Below are 24,908 nucleotides of genomic sequence, written 5' to 3' on the forward strand. Positions count from 1 at the left end.
CCCGGGTCGCAGGAACCTCGGGAGTTGGAGGTATCAGGTAGGCCTAATTGTCTGTCTGTTCGTCTTCTGTCCTCTGTAAGCCGCCATCAGAAAGAAGCCGTGCGAACCGGCTCGCTGTGAAATCTGTATTGGACTCCTGGCTAGGCAGACGTGCCAATAGCTGGTGTCCACGGACCCTGGGGGACGCCCTGGTGGTCCATCTGGAAGGAGAGACAAATTTTGTCTCCCCTTCACCGGTCCTGGCAGGATATACAAACTGCCATCTGAATCTGAGTTGGTTGCAGTTTTAAAACGAGCTCGCGGCGGCAAAATTAAGGTGTGTCTTCTGAAATTTTATTGTTCTCCTGTGCTCTATCTTTCTCCTGACGGACGATAATGGGACAAACTATGACGACGCCTCTCTCTCTCACTCTAAGTCACTGGACCGAAGTTAAGTCTAGGGCCCACAACCTTTCGGTAGAAGTAAGGAAAGGGAGATGGCAAACGCTGTGTACCTCTGAGTGGCCTACATTTCAGACAGGGTGGCCACCCGAGGGATCCTTTATGTTAGATCAGATCAGGCTAGTCAAGTCTAGGGTCTTTAACACAGGACCCCACGGACACCCAGACCAGACACCATATATCCTGGTCTGGGAAGATCTAGTTCTCTCCCCGCCTCCGTGGGTCCGGCCCTTTGTTCCCTCAACAGGCATGTCTGCATGCGCACCAGCACGGTCGGAAGTACTGGCCCTGAAAAAGGCCCCGGACGCCGAGAAGTCATCTGAAGCCCCGGACTCACGGAAGGCGATATATCCAGACTTGCAGTCCGATCTGCTTCTCCTCGATCCCCCACCACCACCTTACCCTCCAGCCCTAGACCCCATACCGCCTCCCGATTCCCCAGCTCCACAACCCTCCGCACCATTAGGGCCACCTGTTGTGGCAGAGGGGGGGGGGTCCCTCGGCGGGCACCAGAAGCCGGAGGGCTATTTCCCCGGATTCTACCGCTCTACCCCTTAGAGAATATGGCCCCCCCGATAACCACGGGAATAGGCCCCTCCAATACTGGCCCTTTTCCTCTGCAGATCTTTATAACTGGAAGATGCATAACCCTACTTTCTCTGAAAATCCACAGGCTCTCACTGCTTTAATAGAATCTCTTGTCTTCTCCCACCAACCCACCTGGGACGATTGTCAACAGCTCCTCCAGACTCTCCTCACAACTGAGGAAAGGCAACGGGTTCTCTTGGAGGCTAGAAAGAATGTGTTAGGCGCCAATGGGCAACCTACCCAGTTGCCTAACGAGATTGATGCCGGTTTTCCACTCGTCAGGCCGATTTGGGACTTCAATACCCCAGAAGGTAAGGAGCACCTGAAGATGTATCGCCAGGCTCTGGTGACGGGTCTCCATGGAGCGGCCAGGCGCCCCACGAATTTGGCCAAGGTAAGAGAGGTAACTCAGGGGCCCCAGGAGTCACCAACCGTGTTCCTAGAACGCTTAATGGAGGCTTTTAGACGGTTCACTCCTTATGATCCAACTTCTGAGGAACATAAGGCCACCATAGCAATGGCCTTTATTGACCAGGCGGCCCCTGACATTAGAAAGAAGTTACAAAGGCTGGATGGCCTACAAGGTTTCTCAATTCAGGACTTAGTAAAAGAGGCAGATAAAGTATATAATAAGAGGGAAACAGAAGAGGAAAGGGAAGAGAGGAAGCAGAAGGAGCAAGAGGCCCGTGAATTAAGGTGGGACAAGCAGCAAGAGAGGAATTTGAGTAAGATACTGGCCACTGTAGTCAGAGGAGGAAATATTAGAGACAGGAATAGACAGGAAGGGCGGACAGGAAGGCGACCATTAGACAAGGATCAATGTGCTTACTGTAAAGAAAAAGGTCACTGGGTAAGAGAATGCCCTAAAAAGAAGAATGGGGGAAAACCAATCAGAGACAAAATTTTACCCCTGGAAGAAGAAGATTAGGGAAGTCAGGGCTCGGACCCTCTCCCCGAGCCCAGGGTAACTCTTAAAGTGGAGGGGGAACCCGTCCAGTTCTTGGTAGACACCGGCGCTCAGCACTCAGTCCTCCTCCACCCAAAAGGCCCCCTCTCAACTAAAAGGTCATGGGTCCAGGGGGCTACAGGAAATAAGCAGTACTCATGGACCACACGAAGGACAGTAGACCTTGGGATGGGACAAGTAACCCACTCATTCTTGGTCATACCTGAGTGCCCATACCCTCTGCTAGGCAGAGACATACTCTCTAAGGTGGGGGCCCAGATCCACTTCCAACCAGAAGGACCCACCATAACTGACCACAAAGGGAGATTACTCCAAATTTTGACTATGAAGTTGGAAGATGAACATAGGTTATATGAAGTGCCCTCGCCTCCACAATTTGATATGCAAGATTGAGTGACCAGGTTTCCACAGGCTTGGGCAGAAACTGCCGGTATGGGAATGGCAAAATATCGCCCCCCTGTGGTGGTAGAACTCAAAGCAACCGCTACCCCGGTGACAGTCCGCCAGTACCCTATGAGCAAGGAAGCCCGGGATGGCATTCGTCCTCACATACAAAGGTTGCTGGAATTAGGGATCCTGGTAAGGTGCCAATCTGCATGGAATACCCCTCTTTTACCAGTTAAAAAGCCAGGAACTAATGATTACCGGCCGGTACAAGACCTACGTGAGGTGAATAAGCAAGTAGTGGACCTCCACCCCACGGTGCCCAACCCCTACAATCTCTTAAGTACTCTTCCACCTCAGCACACTTGGTACACTGTTTTGGATCTTAAAGATGCTTTCTTCTGCCTGAGACTCTCCTCTCTCAGCCAGCCTTACTTTGCATTCGAATAGAAGGATCCAGCGTCGGGGATGTCAGGCCAGCTGACCTGGACTCGCCTACCCCAAGGATTCAAGAACTCCCCCACCATTTTCGACGAGGCCCTACACCAGGATTTGGCATCCTATAGAGAGTCCAACCCACAGGTAACTCTCCTTCAATATGTTGATGATCTTCTTTTAGCGGCAGAGACCCAAGAAGACTGCGTCAGGGGGACTGAAAGGCTATTAACGGAACTTGAGACACTGGGATATCGGGCTTCAGCAAAGAAAGCACAAATATGTCAACGACAGGTCAGTTACCTGGGGTACTTGCTAAAAGAAGGACAGAGATGGCTCTCGGAAAGTAGGAAAAACACCGTTGCCCACATACCGGCCCCCAAGAGTCCTAAACAGGTTAGGGCATTTTTGGGGACGGCCGGATTCTGTAGGCTATGGATTCCGGGGTTTGCTGAATTAGCAGTCCCTTTGTATCCCCTGACCAAGAACGGCATCCCTTTCGCTTGGGGTGATAAAGAACAACGGGCTTTTGACCAAATTAAACGAGCCCTGCTATCAGCCCCGGCTTTGGGACTACCAGATGTAACTAAGCCTTTCCATCTGTACGTGGCCGAGAATAAAGGTATCGCAAAGGGAGTACTAACTCAGAAACTGGGCCCCTGGAATCGCCCAGTTGCGTACCTATCAAAGAAATTGGATCCTGTGGCAACAGGATGGCCCGCCTGCTTAAAAATAATCGCCGCCGTGGCCGCTTTGGTCAAAGATGCTGACAAATTGACTTTGGGACAGAACTTAACGATAACAGCCCCCCATGCATTAGAAAGTGTGATTCGTCAGCCACCCGACAGGTGGCTAACAAATGCCAGAATGACTCATTACCAAACCCTGCTGTTAAATTCAGACCGTATTAAGTTTACATCAGCCACAGGACTTAACCCAGCCACCTTGCTGCCTGACCCCGACCTAGAAGGCACCACCATCATCCATGATTGTCAGGAAGTATTGGCTGCAGCACACGGTAGCAGGCCAGACTTGATGGATCAGCCTCTCCCCGATGCCAACTTTACCTGGTTTACCGATGGAAGCAGTTTCCTAGAAGAAGGTAAGCGTCGGGCGGGAGCAGCTGTGGTAGATGGGAAAGAGGTCATCTGGGCAGCCGCATTACCGCAAGGGACATCGGCCCAACGGGCTGAACTAATTGCCATGACCAGGGCATTGGAACTAGCAGAAAACAAAAAGGTAAACATCTATACGGACAGTAGGTACGCATTTGCTACCGCCCACGTCCACGGAGCCATCTACCAACAAAGAGGCTTGCTCACCTCGGCGGGCAAAGAAATTAAAAACAAAGAGGAAATAGTGGCCCTGCTAGCTGCCCTCATGCTCCCCACTAAAGTCAGCATCATTCACTGCCCCGGGCACCAGAAGGACAATACCCCGGTGACAAGGGGCAACAACATGGCAGATAGGGTGGCACGAGAAGTGGCGCTAGGGGAAATCATACTAGAACTATCGGATAAGAGTCCTGGGGAACCAAATGACAGGGGAATAACCCCCCAGCCACAACCAAAGAAACATTGTCTCCTCAACAAGCAAAATCCATGCTACAACAGATTCACAGATGGACACACTTGGGAACCAAAAAAATGGTATCCCTACTACACAAGGCAGGTTATGATACCCCTGGACTAACCAAATTAGCTGAACAGATTGCCCGGGAGTGCATTCCATGCCAACAGGTAAACTCCCATAAAGGAAAACTTGAGAGCGGGAAAAGGCTCAGAGGAGACCGCCCAGGAGCCTATTGGGAGGTCGACTTCACTGAAATACGCCCTGGAAGGTATGGTAACAGGTATCTTCTAGTTTTCATAGATACCTTCTCAGGATGGATAGAAGCTTTCCCAACGAAAAAGGAGACAGCTACTGTGGTGACCAAGAAGATCTTAGAAGAAATATTCCCCCGGTTCGGGGCACCAAAGGTAATAGGATCCGATAATGGTCCTGCCTTCGTCGCCCAGGTAAGTCAGGGTGTGGCCAAATACCTGGGGACTGATTGGAAATTACATTGTGCCTATAGACCCCAGAGTTCAGGACAGGTAGAAAGAATGAATAGAACTCTAAAAGAGACCCTAACTAAATTGTCCATAGAGACTGGCGGTACAGATTGGACGGTGCTCCTTCCCTTAGCCCTGTTTCGGGCTAGAAATACCCCCTCCCGCTATCATCTCACTCCATTTGAAATTCTATACGGGGCCCCACCTCCCCTTCTCACGCTCGGGGAAGGAATAAGTCCTGACTGCCAGAATAACACTGACTTATATGCTAGGCTATTGGGACTCCAGTTGGTCCAAAAGGAGGTGTGGTCCCAGCTGGCAGAGGCTTACTGACCTGGAACACCAGCAGAGGCTCATCCTTTCCAAGTCGGAGATTCCGTGTACGTCCGTCGACACCGAACCCAGACACTAGAGCCTCGGTGGAAAGGACCATACATCGTCCTGCTCACCACCCCCACGGCTATAAAGGTAGACGGCATCGCTGCTTGGATTCACGCCTCACACGTAAAAGCTGCGCCAGCGTCTGCATCATCATCGGAATGGCGGGCCCAAAAGACCAGCAACCCGCTCAAGCTCAAGCTCCTGCGCTCACCAGACTCATAACTCTGACTTTGTTACCCCTACTGGCTGTGAGTAACTTTAGTCCTCACCTGCCCCAGCGTTTAACCTGGCAGGTAATTTTCCAAACTGGAGATGTAATATGGTCTGTTAGCCATACCGCTGCCCCTTGGACCTGGTGGCCAGACCTCTTCCCCGATGTTTGTAAGTTGGCCCTGGGAGCCCCCCCTAACTGGGATGTAGGGGGATATCACGATCAACAAACTGCCCCGAATCAGCGGCCGGGGACAGCGCCCGGGGACTGGGGATTAGTCCCTGGGGGGGGAGGTTGTTCGACCAAGAATCAGAGAATCATGCTCAGGGCCCTCTCCTTTTATGTATGCCCTGGATTCCATCGTCACCGGTCTTTGAATTATCGGTGCGGGGGAAGAGAACATTTCTATTGCAAGAGCTGGGGATGTGAAACCACTGGGGACACCTACTGGAAACCCACCTCTAGCTGGGATTTTATCAAGGTAATGGCCAACTACACTCATCACGACAATGTGCCCGAATGTTCAACGTGGTGCCATCCCCTTAAAATTTCTTTTAGTGAACCTGGGAAGAAAAACAAAAATTGGATAGGTGGCCATTCATGGGGTATAAGGTTTTACAAAGCAGAATATGATGATGGGCTCCTAATGACCATCAAATTAAAGATCGAGACCCCTACTCCCGTCCCTATGGGCCCCAATCCTGAGATTGGGCACCCTCTGCTACCCTTGGCCCCACCCACAATACTACCAGGGATAAGAAACCAGACTTCTGGACTAAGAGAAATAACAATCAAACCCAGAGCCCCCCGAGACCGAATGCTCTCATTGGTCCAGGCGGCTTTTGGGGTCCTAAATGCCACAAATCCAGAGGCTACCAAATCATGTTGGCTTTGCTATGCTGCTCCTCCCCCTTATTATGATGCTATAGGATATAGTTCTAATTTTAGTAATGTCAACTCTTCAGATCAATGTCGATGGAAACAAGAAGGAAATAGTAAATTGACCTTGTCTTCAGTATCAGGAAACGGTACATGTGTAGGAACGCCCCCCCCCCCCCCCCGTCCCATCGACATCTCTGTACCAATTCAAGCCTCCCACAGGGCTCAGGATATCTCCTCCCTCCTCAGGATGGATGGTGGGCATGTAACAGGGGATTGACCCCTTGCATTTCTCTAGAGGTCCTCAATGCTTCGGCCGACTTTTGTGTGTTAGTCCAGCTGGTCCCCAGACTCATCTATCATTCAGATTCATCTTTTCTAGACGAATATGAAGGCAAAAGGAGACTTAGGAGAGAGCCCGTAACCCTCACCCTGGCTGTACTCCTAGGACTAGGAACGGCAGTCGGGGTAGGAACAGGTGCAACAGCCCTCATCCAACAACCTCACTACTATGCTAACTTAAGACAGGCTGTAGATGTCGATCTCCGGGCGTTAGAAAGTTCCATAACTCAGTTAAAAGAATCACTCACCTCGCTCTCAGAGGTAGTAATGCAGAACAGGAGGGGACTAGACCTGCTGTTCCTTAAGGAAGGTGGACTATGTGTCGCACTAAAAGAAGAGTGCTGTTTTTATATTGATCATTCTGGGGCTATCACCGAAACTATGGACAGGCTTAGGGAGCGCCTGGACAAAAGGCAACAAGAAAGGGAAAATCAAAAAGGATGGTTCCAATCATGGTTTGACAAATCACCCTGGCTTACTACTTTAATTTCCACCTTGTTAGGACCCCTCATTATTTTGTTGCTGCTCTTAACTTTTGGACCATGCATTTTAAATCGCTTGATAGCCTTTATCAGGCAACGTGTCAGCGCAGTACAAGTGTTAATGCTAAGACAACAATATCAAAGCTTGCAGAGAGAGGCTGAAATTCCATGATTGAAATTAATTGCAAAAAGAAAAGGGGGGAATGTAGGGCCTTAACTATACTTACACCCCTACTTCCCTATCGATACTTTTGAGCTTTAAGCTTTTTTCGGCTGGCAATAAGATACTGGAATGTCCCCCCTGGGCAGAAACCGTTCCGAGCAAACAAGTATGGCGGGGGATGAAACCTCGAGCAAACCAGTATGGCGGGTGATAAGAATGATTAAGCCAGAGTTTAAAGGTTGCCCTAGCCAACCATAACTCATGTGACTCAACCCCCCACCACAAAAACACGAAAATGTAAAGTAGGCATCCGACAGCTAACCAATCAAGGAACTAGAGCCAAGACCCCACTCCGGTAAATGTAAAGTAGGCATCCGACAGCTAACCAATCAAGGAACTAGAGCCAAGACCCCACTCCGGTAAATGTAAAGTAGGCATCCGACAGCTAACCAATCAAGGAACTAGAGCCAAGACCCCACTCCGGTAAATGTAAAGTAGGCATCCGACAGCCAACCAATCAAGGAAGTAGAGCCAAGTCCCCACTCCGGTCCAGGAACAAACAAACCAATGCGAAAAAAACCCTTGATATATCCACACTTTGCATAATGAAAAATGAAAGCTATAAAATGTATGTGATTCCGCTTGGGGGGGGTTCCTCTTCGGCCTCCTGCGTGAGGACCAAGGAACCCCGGTGCACCGGCTCCTAATAAACCTCTTGCGTGTTGCAGCGACTCTCGACTCTTGGCGGTTCTTGGGCGAGCTGGGATTCTTCGGAGACCGTTTAGGTCTAACAGTGGAGCTAAGAGTATAGACTAACTCCGATCTAGAAGCTAGTCACTGTTTAGTAACTAAATAGGGTTTGATAGAGGGAAACTGTGCCAGTCTAACCCACAGTTACATTCAGTTTGAATTAGAAAATAGTATACTGTAAAATATATCTGTTTATAGTTTGATATTCTATAGTTTATTTTTCTTTTGAAAAGATTCTGTTGCCTTAATTGGCACAGTTCGATACATAGACTTTCTTTTATAATCTGGTGAATTTTAGTTTTAAAAGTGACACAATGTTTGTCACATGAATCTAATCATTCCCTGCTCCAATAGAGGCCATCCAGTTTTCTCACACCCTAATGTCCCCAGTGGAAACGAAAGCTATCTTGCCTTTGTCGTTGCTATAGGTGATGTCTCCTGCCATTGGTATTGCTTCCTCATTATGCCCACTGAAAGACCCAGTATGAAAAGTTCACCTTGTGCTGAAAAGCCCTACTAAAATAAGGAGAAACTCTTTAATAACACACATATCTAGGTGATTCCCTAACAGTCGCAAAGTTTTTCAATATTGCATGCAAACACACCATTTCTGCTCTATTTCATCCTCCCATTTTCTGAAAAGTAAAACATTAGTTTCTAGGGGGTTGGCCAGAGGACCGATATCTAATTCTCTGCGCTGTCCTTCAAATAACGCTCTTGAAGCACACTTGTGTCACAGCCAAACCCCACCTGCCTCTGTTGCTTATCCTCATGTTCTTCTAGAATCCTACAGTCAACCTGTTAGATATGACTTGAGTTCCACTTTGAAGCTTTTGCTACATGTGATGAAAATTATTGAAATTTTTAACAGCACTTGTGACCTAAATTATTTCAAATAACATAGTGGCTTTCATCTAAAATACACCATGTCAATTTGAAAATAAAATAAAATAAATAAAATAAAATAAAATACACAATGGACCCTATACATGGGAGTGAGACCTAGATATCAGTTTGGTATTTTTTAAACTCCCCAAGTGACTATTATGCACAGTGAACTTTGAGAATCATGCCTCTAATTAAGGCAGTGTTTTGCAAATTGAAAATCTTCTTAAAATTCATATCTTGATTCAGTAGGTCCTGGGTGAGAACTGATATTATGCATTTCTAACAACCTCCCTTATGATGTTAATACTGCTGGCTTGTTGGCCATAGTTTAAATAGTAAAGGCTGAAAGCATTTTGTCTAAATTTCAGACATCAGTATTAATTGGCAGAAACTGGATCTCTGCTGTCATTAATTTCCCCTTTTTCATGTTTCCATGGGGTAGTGTCCATTTCCAGTTTTAGAAGAATTACAGTTTTAGAAGGTCACATTCATCCTTTCTTTCAATCTCTTCGTGCAGACAATCCCAAGGAAGAAAGAGTAGTTGATTTTATTGGTGAGACTGGAAAGAGAATCCACACACATTTGCTTGCACAGATTCATTTGTCTTTCTCATTTGGAGTAGACTGCTGCCCTTGGGATATGAGATTCTTACACATGTATTAAGCAGTTGTGGTTTCTAATGACAATGGAGATAAATTTAATTCTGGCAGGAAGTCTCATTCTGGACTCAACTTCATTCTCACAACCTGCTTTACCAGCTCTTGTTTGTTTAACAATGTGATCTTCCATCCAACTCTTGCATTTATATTTCTCAATTACTTGTACAGTTTGAATATGCAAAGCATACAGGAATTCAGGTGCATTTTGTTTTACACATGAACATAAAAAAGAAATATATATCAATAGCAAGGAAGAACAAAGTGTGGTGAGTGGAAGAACACTTGTATGTGCATACACATATATATTTTCTTAGTAATCTATTAAAAATTGAAGTAATACTTTAGCTCAATCTATTTGATTTTCTTTTTTTCCTTTAGTTAATTTTTTTAATCAAAACTGTCAACTGAAAAAAGAATGCAGAATGTGACAGTTGTGAGTTAAGTTTTATTTAGGGTAAAATGAAGACTACAGCCTAGGAGACAGCCTCTCAGAGAGTTCTGAGGAACTGCTCCAAAGAGGTAAGGAAGGAAGTCAGTATACATGTGATTTTAGTAAAAGGGGGATACATGGAGCTTAGCACACATTTTGGCAAAAGGTTGCTGCTAGTCACAAGAAGGTTGCTGCTAGTCAAGAGGAGCAGATATCTCCATTAATGATTTTAGTGCTTTTCGAGATAAGCAAAGATGCAAGAATTTGGGCTCATACAATCTTCCCCTGAAAATATCTGTCTGAAGGCCTGTTCTACCAGTTTTCCCCAGAGCACAGAGTGCCTCGTTCTTAATCTCCACCCTGAACTCCTTTCAGGAAGTGTTGAAGGTCAGTGACTACAGCGGCTAGGTACCTAATCCTTGTAGAGGGAACATTCTTCCTAAAACATCATGTCTAAATAGCAAGAGAATATTACCTTAATTCCACCAATAATTTCCCTGTGTTTTTCAGAAAATGACCAACATGGATTTTTACCCAGATGTCTTAGGGATCAGAAGACTCTATAATAAGCTGTAACTCTAAACATATAATTTCTGACCATAGGGATATTGACTGAAACTTTCTGATTTAAGAAATATAATGTTTTAAATTTCAGCTTGTATCATTTTATTTGGCAATCATTAATTAGCTGTTACCTCAGAATCCACATAAATGTTTTAAGCATATTGCCGTATGCTACTGGGGAGACTAGCAGATAACATTTAACTTTATAAATCTAGGTGAGGCTAAGAAATATGTATACTTTTGGAAAACATTTCACTTGGCTCTTCAGAAAATTTATTTATAAATTTATTAAAACCAATTTTTATGACATTTTTCTTCCTCCAAAGACACTTTCTGAGATCTATTGGGCCTTTATTATATACATATTTTAGAAATCAAACATTATATACAAAAAGAGAAACAAGAAACAGTTACTTAAGTGAGATTTTTCTTCAGGAAAGATACTGTGATAGACCACAAGGAAGGGTGATGGGAAGTGTATTATGTATATGCAGTAAAAATTTCTTATCTGGAATTCCAAAAGGGAATTTTTAATTGCAGGATTTCCACTTAAATGAATATCTTGAAATTCAGGAATCCACTAGAGTAATTTGGGGTCAATTAGAACAAGTTACTCAAGTGCTCCTAAAATTAGTTCTATGATTTGTTTACATCAGATTCACCTTGGGAGCCCTTATTGCTGACTTTGTGGAAAAGGATTGTACTAGACAATGATTCTTAAGGATAAGGACTTATCAACACTTATCATTAAGTGTTGATAAGTGTTGCAGAAGAACGGTTCACCTGGGGAGCTTGAGGTGTTACCACTGAAGGAGTTTTAGAGCATGGTAGATTAGGTGTCAAACTACAATGGCTATCTTGTGCTGAGTGTAAGGAATTACTTAAATCTCATTTAAGCCTGTAATTCGTGTTTGAATTAGGGCAAAAATATGGTATCTTCTTTGGGAACCTAGACCCCTGCATTCCTAAATTCAAAGCATGAATGCAAGCCTTGTTCCTACTCCTATATTTTCCACCCAAAATCTTGCTTTTTCATGAAATGCAGCATACATTTTGAATACAGTTGTATTTAGAACTTAGTGGATATTTTCCAGCCTATATATTTCATAATTACCATTTTTTTTTTCAAGTAATCACAAAAGGTGCTTTTGTAAAAGTGCATTAAGGCTAATATCATAGTTCTGGAGAACTCTGCCAGTGTTTTAAGGGGACTTATAATGAGAAACTACTCTTTTACTACTAGCTAAGACCTGGGAGGTTAATATACTTGTACCTATATGTTAGCAGGAATGATATTTGTTTTAAAAGTTGTTCTTGTTTGTAGCACAGGAGAGTGGATGTTGTAGTGAGAGATGATGAAGAAAATGTGTCTCCTTCAGAATGATGAGAAATACAATTTTAGCTATATGAGATGAGATAATAAGAACCCATCTCTCCTATGTTGTTTTTTTTTTTTTTCTATTGGTTTGGATTGATATCCACTTTTAAAATAAATAGCACTTCAGTCTTTCATAATACCTCCCACTTAGCCTTAGAATCAAATAAGAGACTCAAATGCTTTCCCCAATTAAGCACAAAAGATTTTCCTGGTATTTTCAATAATCAGCCCATGTTTTCCATAGAGCTTTATTTATTTTCTCACATCAGTGATTTAACTCTTTCCCTTGGAGAGATGAATAAAAAGAATGTTTCAAAAAAAAAAAAAAAAAAGAATGTTTCTCTGCATAGAGATAATACATGCCTCTATGACAAGGTTTCCCAAACTTCATTCTGAGGGCTAACAATATGTGTTTCTCAAAAAGGAGAAACACTGCATGACAAAGTTAAACAGTTCTTTAGCACAGGATTTCATAAAGCATTTAGGGTGCTACCAAGTATTTTGAGGAGGGCCATAAAACATGGTGTGCAAAGCCTCCCTTTTTTCCTTGGAAGATATGTTAATATTTCTGGAACACTAATGTACCAGGGAGCAGTCTGCTCATTACTAACAAGACACGAAAACAATGTCTTCTTTTACTTTAATCTTGTGTTTTTTGCCTGTCTTTTTTCTGATTTTGGTATGAAGTATCTGAAGATCTAAAGTAACAAGGGAGAGGTCTAATTAAAATCTAATTTATAAGCAGCAGTAATGCCCACTTTGTTTTGTTTTGCTTAAGCACTGGTAGTTTATCTCCACACTTAACACTGTTATGTTATAAAACTATTTTTTAATGCTTGGGAAATGTCGTGGACATATACAAAGTAACAGTAAATCTACAAAAGTTAACTATTAGTTCAGTGTAGTACAAATATGTAAGACTTACAGCTTCAAAATTTACTCAGCTTTACTTAGAACTTACTTAAAATCTAATAGACTAATAATTGTGCCAAAAGGATGAGGTTATAGGATGGTGGATTAATTAGACCCTCTGTTTAGGCAACTGGTTTCCTTAGTTTGGCTATCAAAAATGCCTCCTTCGAGTGCTTTTGTGGAACTTTCATTGATAGTCTTTTTGTATTCTCTCTTCTTTACATCTCCATCCAGAGGAGTTCATTCTGAATAATTGCTGCTTCTACGTGCAATTTCGTTTATGTGTTTACTTCTGCTCATTTGAATCTTTCAACATCTGGGAGAGATAATTTTTAAAATCCTATAATCTTTTGGCTTTATTGCAACACTCCAAGTCACCTATTCTCACCCACAGTATAGAGAGGGGTGTTTGATGAGAGAGAGATGAAATACTTGATAGGTAAAATGCCTACAACTTCCTCTATTGATGCCCTTCTTTTGGCAGACAGGTAACTGTGATTGCCATTGAATCTCTCTTTCTTGTTAACTTAAATGTATGTTCCTTTTACAAAACCCATTCTAAAGCATGATGTGTTATATAAAGATGTTATTCTAAAAAGATAACACTTGCTTAGTATTGGAGTATGGTAATTTGAACTGAGTGTCTCCTACAGTACAGAAAACCTCCAACTCTTCCTTAGAAAGGCATAAAAGGCATACTGCTCTCTCCACTACATACCTTTAATAGAAAGAAATAGAGAAATACAGTAATAACTTAACTTGATGCAATATTTTTTTTAAAATGTTTTAACTGTCTTTATGTCCCAGCTGACCTCTTTCTAAATCAAGCATAAATATAAAGGATTAATTACAAAACTCTAAAAGAAATTTTCCTTTGGAAAAAACCTTTATGATGTCTTCTGGAAGAGTAAACAAAATATTTTTTAGGTAAAGCAAAAGAATGATGTGAGACCTACTCTAACAGACACCAAATTGTAAAATAAAAAAAAATACATGTATTATATAGATATTAGAAAATGTGGCATAGAAACAGAGAAAAATCATCTTAAAAAAAAAAAAAAAAGAGTTCCTGGAGAGGACTTTCAAGATAGCAGAGGAGCAAGACATGCAGATCATGATCCACCCCAGAAAAACATCAAAAATACATCTACTTTTGGAACAACTCCTAGAGAACACCTACTGAACGCTGGCAGGAGACCTCAGACTTCCCAAAAGGCAAGAAACACCCCACATACCTGGCCATGTGGCTGACAGGGTCTTGGTGCTCTGGCCAGGTGTCAGGCCTGCAATTCTGAGGTGGGAGAGCAGAGTTCAGGACCTTGAACCACAAGAGACCTCCTCACCCCATGTAGTATCAATCACTGAGAGCTCTCCTAGAGATCTCCATCTCAATGATAAGACCCAGCTCCACTCAACGATCAGCAAGCTACAGTGCTGGACACCCCATGCCAAACAACTAGCAAGAGAGGAACACAACCCCACCAATTAGCAGAGAGGCTGCCTAAAAACATACTAAGTTCAAAGACACCCAGAACACAAAACTGGATGTGGGCCTGCCCACCAGAAAAACAAGGTCCAGCCTCATCCACCAGAACACAGGCACTAGTCCCCTCCACAAGGAAGCCTACACAACTCACTGAACCAAACATAACCACTGGGGACAGACACCAAAAACAAAGGGAACTATTAACCTGCAGCCTGTGAAAAGGAGACCCCAAAACAGTAAGTTAAGAAAAATGAGAAGACAGAGAAATACACAGCAGATGAAGGAGTAAGGTAAGACCTCACCAGACCAAATGAAGAGGAAATAGGCAGTCCACCTGAAAAAGATTTCAGAGTAATGATAGTAAACATGATCCAACATCTTGGAAATAGAATGGAGAAAATAAAAGAAACATTTAACAAGGATCTAGAAGAACTAAAGAGCAAACAAACAATGATGAACAACACAATTAATGAAATTAAAAGTTCTCTCGAAAGAATCAAGAGCAGAATAACTGAGGCAGAAAAACAGATAAGTGATCTGGAGATAAAATAGTGGAAATAACTACTGCACATCAGAATAAAGAAAAAATAATGAAAAGAATTGAGGACAGAGACCTCTGGGACAACATTAAATGCACCAACATTTGAATTATAGGGGTCCCAGAAGAAGAAGAGTAAAAAAAAAGGGACTGAGAAAATATTTGAAGAGATTGTAGTTGAAAACTTCTATAACATGGGAAAGGAAATAGTCAATCAAGTGCAGGAATCGCAGAGAGTCACACACAGGATAAATTCAAGGAGAAATATGCCAAGACAAATATTAATCAAAATATCAAAAATTAAATACAAAGAAAAAATATTAAAAGCAGCAAGGGAAAAGCAACAAATAACATACAATTGAATCCCAATAAGGTTAACAGTTGTTTTTCAGCAGAAACTCTGCAACCCAGAAGGGAGTGGCAGGGCATATTTAAAGTGATGAAAGGGAAAAACCCACAACCAAGATTACTCCAGCCAGCAAGGATCTCATTCAATTCAATGGAGAAAACAAAAGCTTTACAGACAAGCAAAAGCTAACAGAATTCAGCACCACCAAACCAGCTTTACAACAAATGCTAAAGAAACTTCTCTAGGGAGAAAAACAAGAGAAGGAAAAGACCTACAATAAAAAACACAAAACAATTAAGAAAATGGTAATAGGAACACACATATCAATAATTACCTTAAATTTTAATGGATTAAATGCTCCAACCAAAAGACATAGACTGGCTGAACAGATACAAAAACAAGACCCATATATATGCTGTCTACAAGAGACCCACTTCAAACCTAGGCATGCATACATACAGACTGAAAGTGAGGGGATGGAAAAAGATACTCCATGAAAATGGAAATCAAAAGAAAACTGGAGTAGCAATTCCCATATCAGATAAAATAAACTTTAAAATAAAGACTATTACAGCAGACAAAGAAGGAAAATACATAATCATTTAGGGAAAAATCCAAGATGAAAATATAAAAATTATAAATATTTATGCACCCAACATAGGAGCACATCAATACATAAGGCAAATGCTAACAACCATAAAAGGGGAAAAAGACAGTAACACAAAAATAGTAACTGAGTTTAAAACTCCATTTTCACCAATGGACAGATCAAAAAAAATGAAAATTAAGGAAAAACAAGCTTTAAATGACACACTAAACAAGATGCACTTAATTGATATTTATAGGACATTCCATCCAAAAGCAACAGAATACACATCTTCTCAAGTGCTCATGGAACATTCCCCAGGATAGATCATATCTTGGGTCACAAATCAATCCTTGGTTATTTTAGAAAAAATTGAAATCATATCAAGTATCATTTCTGACCACAACACTAAGAGACTAGATATCAACTATAGGAAAAAAAAAAATAACCTGTAAGAAATACAAACACATGGAGGCTAAACAATACACTACTAAATAACCAAGAGATCACTGAAGAAATCAAAAAGGATATCAAAAAATACACAAATGACAATGAAAACGTGATGACCCAAAACCTATCAGATGCAGGAAAAGCAGTTCTAAGAGGGAAGTTTATAGAAATACAATCCTACCTCAAGAAACAAGAAAAATCTCAAATAAACAACCTAAGTTTACACCTAAAACAATTAGAGAAAGAAGAAAAAAAAAAAAAAAAACGTTTGCAGGAGGAAAGAAAAAAAAAGATCAGATGAGAAATAAATGAAAAAGAAATTAAGGAAACAATAGCAAAGATCAATAAGACTAAAAGCTGGTTCCTTGAAAGGTAAACAAAATTGATAAACCATTAGCCAGACTCATCAAGAAAAAGAAGGACAAGACTCAAATCAATAGAATTAGAAGTGAAAAAGGAGAAGTAACAACTGGCACTGCAGAAATACAAAGGATCATGAGACATTACTACAAGCAACTATATGCCAATAAAATGGACAACCTGGAAGAAATGGACAATTTCTTAGAAAAGAACAACCTTCTGAGACTGAACCAGTAAGAAATAGAAAATATAAACAGATGAATCACAAGCACACAAAATGAAACTATGATTAAAAATCTTCCAACAAACAATAGCCCAGGACCAGAGGGCTTCATTGGCAAATTCTTTCAAACATTTAGAGAAGACCTAACATGTATTCTTCTCAGACTCTTTCAAAATATAGCAAAGGGGAGGAACACTCCCAAACTCCTTCTATGAGGCCACCATCACCCTGATACCAAAATTAGACAAAGATTTTTTTTTTTTAAATAAAACTTCAGTCCAATATCACTGATGAACATAGATGCAAATATCCTCAACAAAATACTAGCAAACAGAATCCAACAGCACAATACAAGGATCATACACCATGATCAAGTGGGGTTTATCCCAGGAAAGCAAGGATTCTTCAATATACAAAAATCAATCAATGTGATATACCATATTAATAAAATTGAAGGACAAAAACCATATGATCATCTCAAGATGCAGAAAAAGCTTTTGATGAAATTCAACACCCATTTATGACAAAAAACGTTCCAGAAAGTAGGTATAGAGGGAACTTACCTCAACATAATAAAGGCCATATATGACAAACCCACAGCCACATTGTTCTCAATGGTGAAAAAGTGAAGCCATTTCCAGTAAGATGAGGAACACAACAAGGTTGCCCACTCTCACCACTATTATTCACATAGTTTTGGAAGTTTTAGCCATAGCAATCAGAGAAGAAAAAGAAATGAAAGGAATCCAATTTGGAAAAGAAGAAAAACTGTCACTGTTTACAGATGACATGACACAATACATAAAGAAACATAAAGTTGCTACGAGAAAGCTACTAGACCTAATCAATGAATTTTCTAAAGTAGCAGGATACAAAATTAATGCACAGAAATCTCTTGAATTCCTATACACTAATGATGAAAAATCTGAAAGAGAAATTAAAGAAAGACTCCCATTTACTACTGCAACACAAAGAATAAAACACCTAGGAGTAAACCTTCCTAAGGATAAAAAAGAACTTTATGCAAAAAACTATAAGACACTGATGAAAGTAATCAAAGATAATACAAACAGATGGAGAGCTATATCATGTTCTTGGATTGGAAGAATCAACACTGTGAAAATGGCTATACTACCCAAAGCAATCTACAGATTCAGTGCAATCCCTATCAAACTATCACTGGCATTTTTCACAGAACTGAAATAAAAAATTTCACAATTTGTATAGAAACAGAAAAGACCCAGAATAGCCAAAGCAATCTTGAGAAAGAGAAACAGAGCTGGAGGAATCAGGCTCCTTGACTTCAGACTATACTACAAAGCTACAGTAATCAAGACAGTATGGTACTGGCACAAAAATAGAAATATAGTTCAATGGCACAGGATAGAAAGCCCAGAGATAAACCCACGCACATATTGTCACCTTATCTTTGATTAAGGAGGAAAGAATATACAATGGAGAAAAGACAGCTTCTTCAATAAGTGGTGCTGGGAAAACTGGGCAGCTACATGAAAAGAGTGAAATTAGAAGACTCCCTAGCATCATACACAAAAAAAACCTCAAAATGGATTAAAGACCTAAGTGCAAGTCCAGACACTATAAAACTCTTAGAGGAAAACATAGGCAAAACACTCTATGACGTAAATCACAACAAGATTCTTTTTGACCCACCTCCTAGAGAAATGGAAATAAAAACAAAAATAAACCAATGGGACCTAATGAAACCTAAAGCTTTTGCACAGCAAAGGAAACCATAAACAAGATGAAAAGACAACCCTCAGAATGGGAGAAAATATTTGCAAACGAAGCAACTGACAAAGGACTAATCTCCAAAATATACAAACAGATCATGCAGCTCAATATCAATAAAACAAACAACCCAATCCAAAAATGGCCAGAAGACCTAACTAGCCATTTCTCCAAAGAAGATAGACAGATTGCCAGCAAACACATGAAAGGATGCTCAAAATCACTAATTATTAGAGAAATGCAAATCAAAACCACAATGAGGTATCTCCTCACACAGGTCAGTATGGCCATCATCAAAAAATCTACGAACAGTAAATGCTTTAGAGGGTGTGGAAAAAAGGGAACCCTCTTGCACTGTTGGTGGGAATATAAATTGATACAGCCACTATGGAGAACAATATGGAGGTTCCTTAAAAAACTAAAATTAGAGCTACCATATGACACAGCAATCCCACTACTGGGCGTATACCTTGAGAAAACCATAATTCAAAGAGTCATGTACCACAATGTTGATTGCAGCACTATTTACAATAGCCAGGACATGGAAGCAACCAAAGTGTCCATCGACAGATGTATGGATAAAGAAGATATGGCAGATATATAAAATGTAATATTACTCAGCCATAAAAAGAAACAAAATTGAGTTATTTTTAGTGAGGCGGATGGACCTAGAGTCTGTCATACAGAGTGAAATAAGTCAGAAAGAGAAAAACAAATACTCTATGCTAACACAGATATATGGAATCTAAAGAAAAAAATGGTTCTGAAGAACCTAGGTGCAGGACAGGAATAAAGACTCAGATGTAGAGAATGGACTTGAGGACATGGGGAGGGGAAAGGGGAATCTGGGATGAAGTGAGAGAGTGGCATGGACATATACAGTATACCAAATTTAAAATAGATAGCTAGTGGGAAGCAGCCTCCTAGCACAGGGAGATCAGCTTGTGCTTTGTGACCATCTAGAGAGGTCAGATAAGGAGGGTGGGATAGGGAGTGTGGGAGGGCGATGCAAGAGGGAGGGGATATGGGGATATATGCATATGTATAGCTGATTCACTTTGTTATACAGAAGCCACTAACACAGCAATGTAAAGCAATTATACTCCAATAAAGATGTTAAAAAAAAGAAAGCAGTTCAAATATAGGTCCATGTTTGTATTCAAATTTGGAAGCTTAGCATATTCAATGCATTTTGTTAATATGCCCTAATATCCATTTGGAAAAATAAAATAAATGCACATATATATATGCATGTATTTTACATATATATATAAATATATACATGTAATTCCAGATATTTTAAACGTATACATTTTTAAATGCTCTAAAATCCATATATATATATATATATTTATATTTATGTAAAATATATAAATATCTCCTGCAAATCAATTCAGAAAAAGACAAGCAAAAAAGGAGAAAGATAGTGAGAAAAGAAACAGGTAATTCATAAAAGAACTAAAATCTTTATAAACATAGGCACATATTCCCAATCTCTCTACTGATAATAGAAATGCAAATTAAAAACATAAAATTTTTCTCCTATCAAAGTGAGAAAATTTTAAATCATAATAATATTTAGTACTAGCTAGGGTGTGAGGAAAGGAGTACTATTATTATTTTTATCAAAATGCAAAATGATATGATATTTTTAAGGGCAATTTGACAATAACCAATCAGTATTTTTAAGAAACATTATGTTCTACTGAGCAAAGTCACTTCTATGACTTTATCCTACCCAGACCAAGTATGCAGTGACAAATTTGCAAGGATTGTTATTGTGGTTTTTTTGTCCCTGTTACAAAATGGAGACAATCTAAATGTCCACTAATATGGCAATTATGAAATCAAATATCATAGGCACAAAAGATGGCATACTATGCAGCTCTTTGAAAAGAAAGAAGTGAAATTTAATGCAGTGAAACAGAAAGTATATTAATTGTATATATATATTTTTAGGTATAAAAGAAAATTTTAGAACAGTGTGTGGAGTTGAATTCCATTTTCAGGTTGAAGACACACACAAAAATCCAGAAACACACACTCACAAACTTACACCTACAAACAAGCCTGGAAAAATATACCACATTTGAGAAGTGGGAGTTGGAAGGTAGACATGAAGAGGGGTCTTTCACTTATTACATATTGGAATGTAGCATATAGCTTTAATTAATGAACCAATGAAGTAAATTTTCCTAATTTTAAATCTAGTGAAAGTAAATGTTTGGATGTGTTAGAAAATTAGAACTAAAATCCATATCTTCATAAAAACCACATGATTGTTTTTATTTATTTTTTTTCCCATGAGGTACATTTTTCATAAAGTAAAATGTATTGACTTTAAATGTTCAATTCAAAGAGTTTTGACTAAGGAATACAAGCATGTAACAAATACACTAATCAAGGTATAGAATATTTTCTATCACCCCAGGAAATCTCAGCATGCTCACTTATAGTCAATTCTCACAAAATTCAGAATTTCTCCTGGAAAACCTCTATTCTGATTTTTATTGTCAGAGATCAGTTTTGTCTGTTCCTGAACTTCATATAAATGGAACAATGCAGTATGTAGTCTTTGCTGCCTTGTTTATTTCTCCCAACATAGTGTTTTGATATTCATCTAAATCATCTCTTCTTGCATGTTGGTCCATGTTGTTTTATTAATATATTATTTGTTTTTATGCTGAGTAATATTGCAATGTGTGAATATGCCACAATTTGCTTATTTTTTCTTGTTGAAGAATATGTATGTTGTTTCCATTGGGGATCTATTGTGAATAACATTGTCATGGACATACTTATTCAAAGTTTTCTGTGTATATATGTTTTCATTTCTCTTGACTGAATACCTAGAAATGGAATTGCTGGATTAAAACAAATGTATGTTTAATTTCATAAGAAATCAACAAGTGGTTTTACAAAGTGACTGTATTGTTTTATACTGCTAACAAAAATTCATGAGTATTCCAGTTGCTCCACATCCTCACCAGTGTCTGAGATTTGTGAAACATTTAAATTTTAGGTACTTAAGTGATTGTATGATGGTATCTCTTATGGCTTAATTTGCATTTCCCTAATAACTATTGATCTTGAACACTTTTCTATGAGTTTATTGCCATTAATATATTTTCTTTGTGAAGTATATACATTGAAGTTTTGTCTAATTTTTATTGTGTTGTCTCTGAATTATTGAATTGTAAGAATTCTGTATATATACTAGAAAAAAGATTTTTGTCAGATATGTCTTTTGTAAATATTTTCTCCTACTCTGTGATTTATCCTTGCCTTTTTAAAATGGTACTGTTTGAGGAACATAAGTCTTTTTAAAATTTAAATAAAGTCTTTATCTTTTATTTTTCATTTTATAGTTAGTATCATTCATTCCTCTATAAAATCATTTTACTATCTCATGGTGATGAAGATATTCTCTTAGGGGTCCTTCCAGATGCTTTATAGTTTTAGCTTTTATGTTTAGATCTGCAATCCATCTTAAATTAATTTTGTGCATGGTATGAGTTAGAGGTCTGTATTATCAATAGTTTGCTAGAACTGCCAAAGCAAATTACCACAATTGGATATCTTAAAACAACAGAAATTTATTCTCGTAGCATTCTAGAGATAAGAAGTCTGAAATCAAGGTGTTGGTAGGGCCATGCTCTCTATAACGGCTCTAGAGGAGGATCCCTCCTTGCCTCCTCCTAGCTTCTGGTGGTTATCAACAATCCTTGACGCTCCTTGACTTGTAGACATATCACTCCAACCTCTGCCTCCACTGTAATGTGACATTCTCCTAGTATGTCTGTACGTTTCCTTCCTTCCTCCTATGAGAATACCAGTCATAATGGATTTAGGCCCCACCTTAATCTAATACTAGTTTAGTATGACCTCATTTTAACTAATTACATCTACAAAGACTGAGTCCTAAATAAGGTCACATTCTAAGATTCAGAGTAAACATGAATTGTTGGGGGACATGATTCACTCATTGGGTATGAAGTACTATGGTATGCCAGGCATGATCCATATATGCATCCTGTCATCCAGAGGAGCAGAATACTGTTTTTGGCAGTCTGGAGTAGGATTAGTCCCCCACAAGAAGTGGAGATGGCAAAAAGCAATACACATCCATTATTTCTTCATCTAAAAATATTTTCCTTTATAGGCTAATTTTTTAAACTATTTAAGTCCTAGAAGATAATGTATACAAGGTTTAACATGGAAAATTACAAACTAAGGTAATTTAAATTTTAATCTGTAACAGGCTGGTATCACATCTGCTCTTGACTTACTCCCCAACTACCATACAACATGGTTTCTGCCATTTCCTATAATTTCATGACTCCTCTCAATACTATTGAACAAGGGTGTTATATAAACTGGTAATTTGGCCAATTTAGATCATAACACATTCATTAATCCTTAGCTGAGTATACATCCAGAATTAATATGGGATTCCTTTGGAACTCTGGCTTTCTTAGTCAACCTTTAGGAGTTTTTAAGTTTTAGTTCCTGGTGAACCCTTGATTTTTGCAGCAGATATCCTACGAAGAAAATGAAAATACCAGTAACGCATGAATTTGGATAGTAGAGCCAAGAGTATCGTCATGTTAAATAAACCATCACATATGTTTTACAGTTATTTTACCAGCATAATTTAAAAAATACTCTCCCTATTTAGTCCAATGATATAAGGTCAACTGAGCAAGTATTCACTAAGTCCAAACCTTTACTGTTCTGTGGAAGGTATAAGAAAGGTTTGAAACAAGACATTTCCTTCAGGGAGATTATTATATTGCCTTTTGACATCAAACTGAAAGAAGGTTGTAATATCTGATTAATGCTTATGAAATGGGTTTCTATTATAGAAATAAATATGGGGAACTAATTTTATCAATATTAACACACTCTAATTTGGGTTAACTAATTTTAACCCAAATATTCAAAACATCACTGACGTCACAATAAAAACCATGCAGCTTATTAAGTTACTAAATAATGCCAATGTAGTTTTATAAACACATTGATTTTTAAAAGCATCTATAAAACAGACATATAACTTAAAAAAAAGTTCAGAAAATCGGAGGTATGCAGGATTCTGCAGAATAGTGTGGATACTCAAGAATGCTGCACTGCCAACAATTCTGATTAAAATGTCAAGTGTTAAATGGGTGTAATCAGTCTTGATTTTTTTTCTTTCTTCTAGTTGATTTGTATTTGGCTGAGGGCAATCATTGTGTGTATGTATGTGCGTGTCTCCACCATTCTTTGTTTTCTGTCAGAAAAGAATGAGCATTCAATCCCTAAATTCTACCTAAATGTCACAAAATGAACAAAGAAACCTACCAATGGGAAAGTTAAGCATTCTTCCCTGTTGCCTGTAATTTTTTAGGAATAAATCTTCTAATCAGTCATGCTTTACAACTCTCTGCAGAGTACATAATAATTACCTAGGAGATTATTTTTAAAATGCAAAATCCTGGGAAATAACCTCCTCTCCTCCATCTTGATTCAGATCTGAAGAGCTGAAGTAAGATTCTGGATGTGAAGTAAAGCCTAGAAGTATGCATTTTAAAGAAGCTTTTCAGGTGATCCTAATGCTAGATGTATTGGACTACACTTGAACATACAGTGCTCTACAGTGATTAGGTAATTACAGTCTGGTGAAAGGAAAAACTGAAGTCAGTTATTCCTTCTTTCAGTCAGCAGACATGACAGATACTTTGACGGTCATTCAAGAAATAAGGACAAGTTAAACAAGGTCCTCAAGGAATTTTCGTTCTAATAATGAAACTACCTTAAGTGCTGTCAGTTATTATGGTTTCTGTAGCTCCTCTCTCTGAATATGATAATCAATAATAATATTTATTTCACTCATTAAATACTTTATTTAAGGTAGAAGACATAGAAGACAAATGTTTCTAGCATGCTAAAGAAATCTGACACCACACTGTTTCAAAAGATCATTTTATATAAATCCTATTTATCCAATTATTACTAACTCAGGCATCCATAAATAACTCTCTACATACAGACCAAAAAAACATAATGATGTTTTTTATAAATGGAAAATATTGTATATTAAAAACAATGCTGAGATGAATATAAATATACCAAATACACACATATTTGAATACACAGATGGCTGGGCTTTTCTTTTTGAGAAGAGAAAAGACTCAGACTTGGGATGTAGAGGCAGCCCAGTCCCAGGGCAGAGCCCAGGTGGGGTGGCAGCACCCAGATTTCTAACAGAAATCACTCC

This window comes from Kogia breviceps, chromosome X (assembly GCF_026419965.1).
Source record: "Kogia breviceps isolate mKogBre1 chromosome X, mKogBre1 haplotype 1, whole genome shotgun sequence".
NCBI classification, from domain to species: Eukaryota; Metazoa; Chordata; class Mammalia; order Artiodactyla; family Physeteridae; genus Kogia; species Kogia breviceps.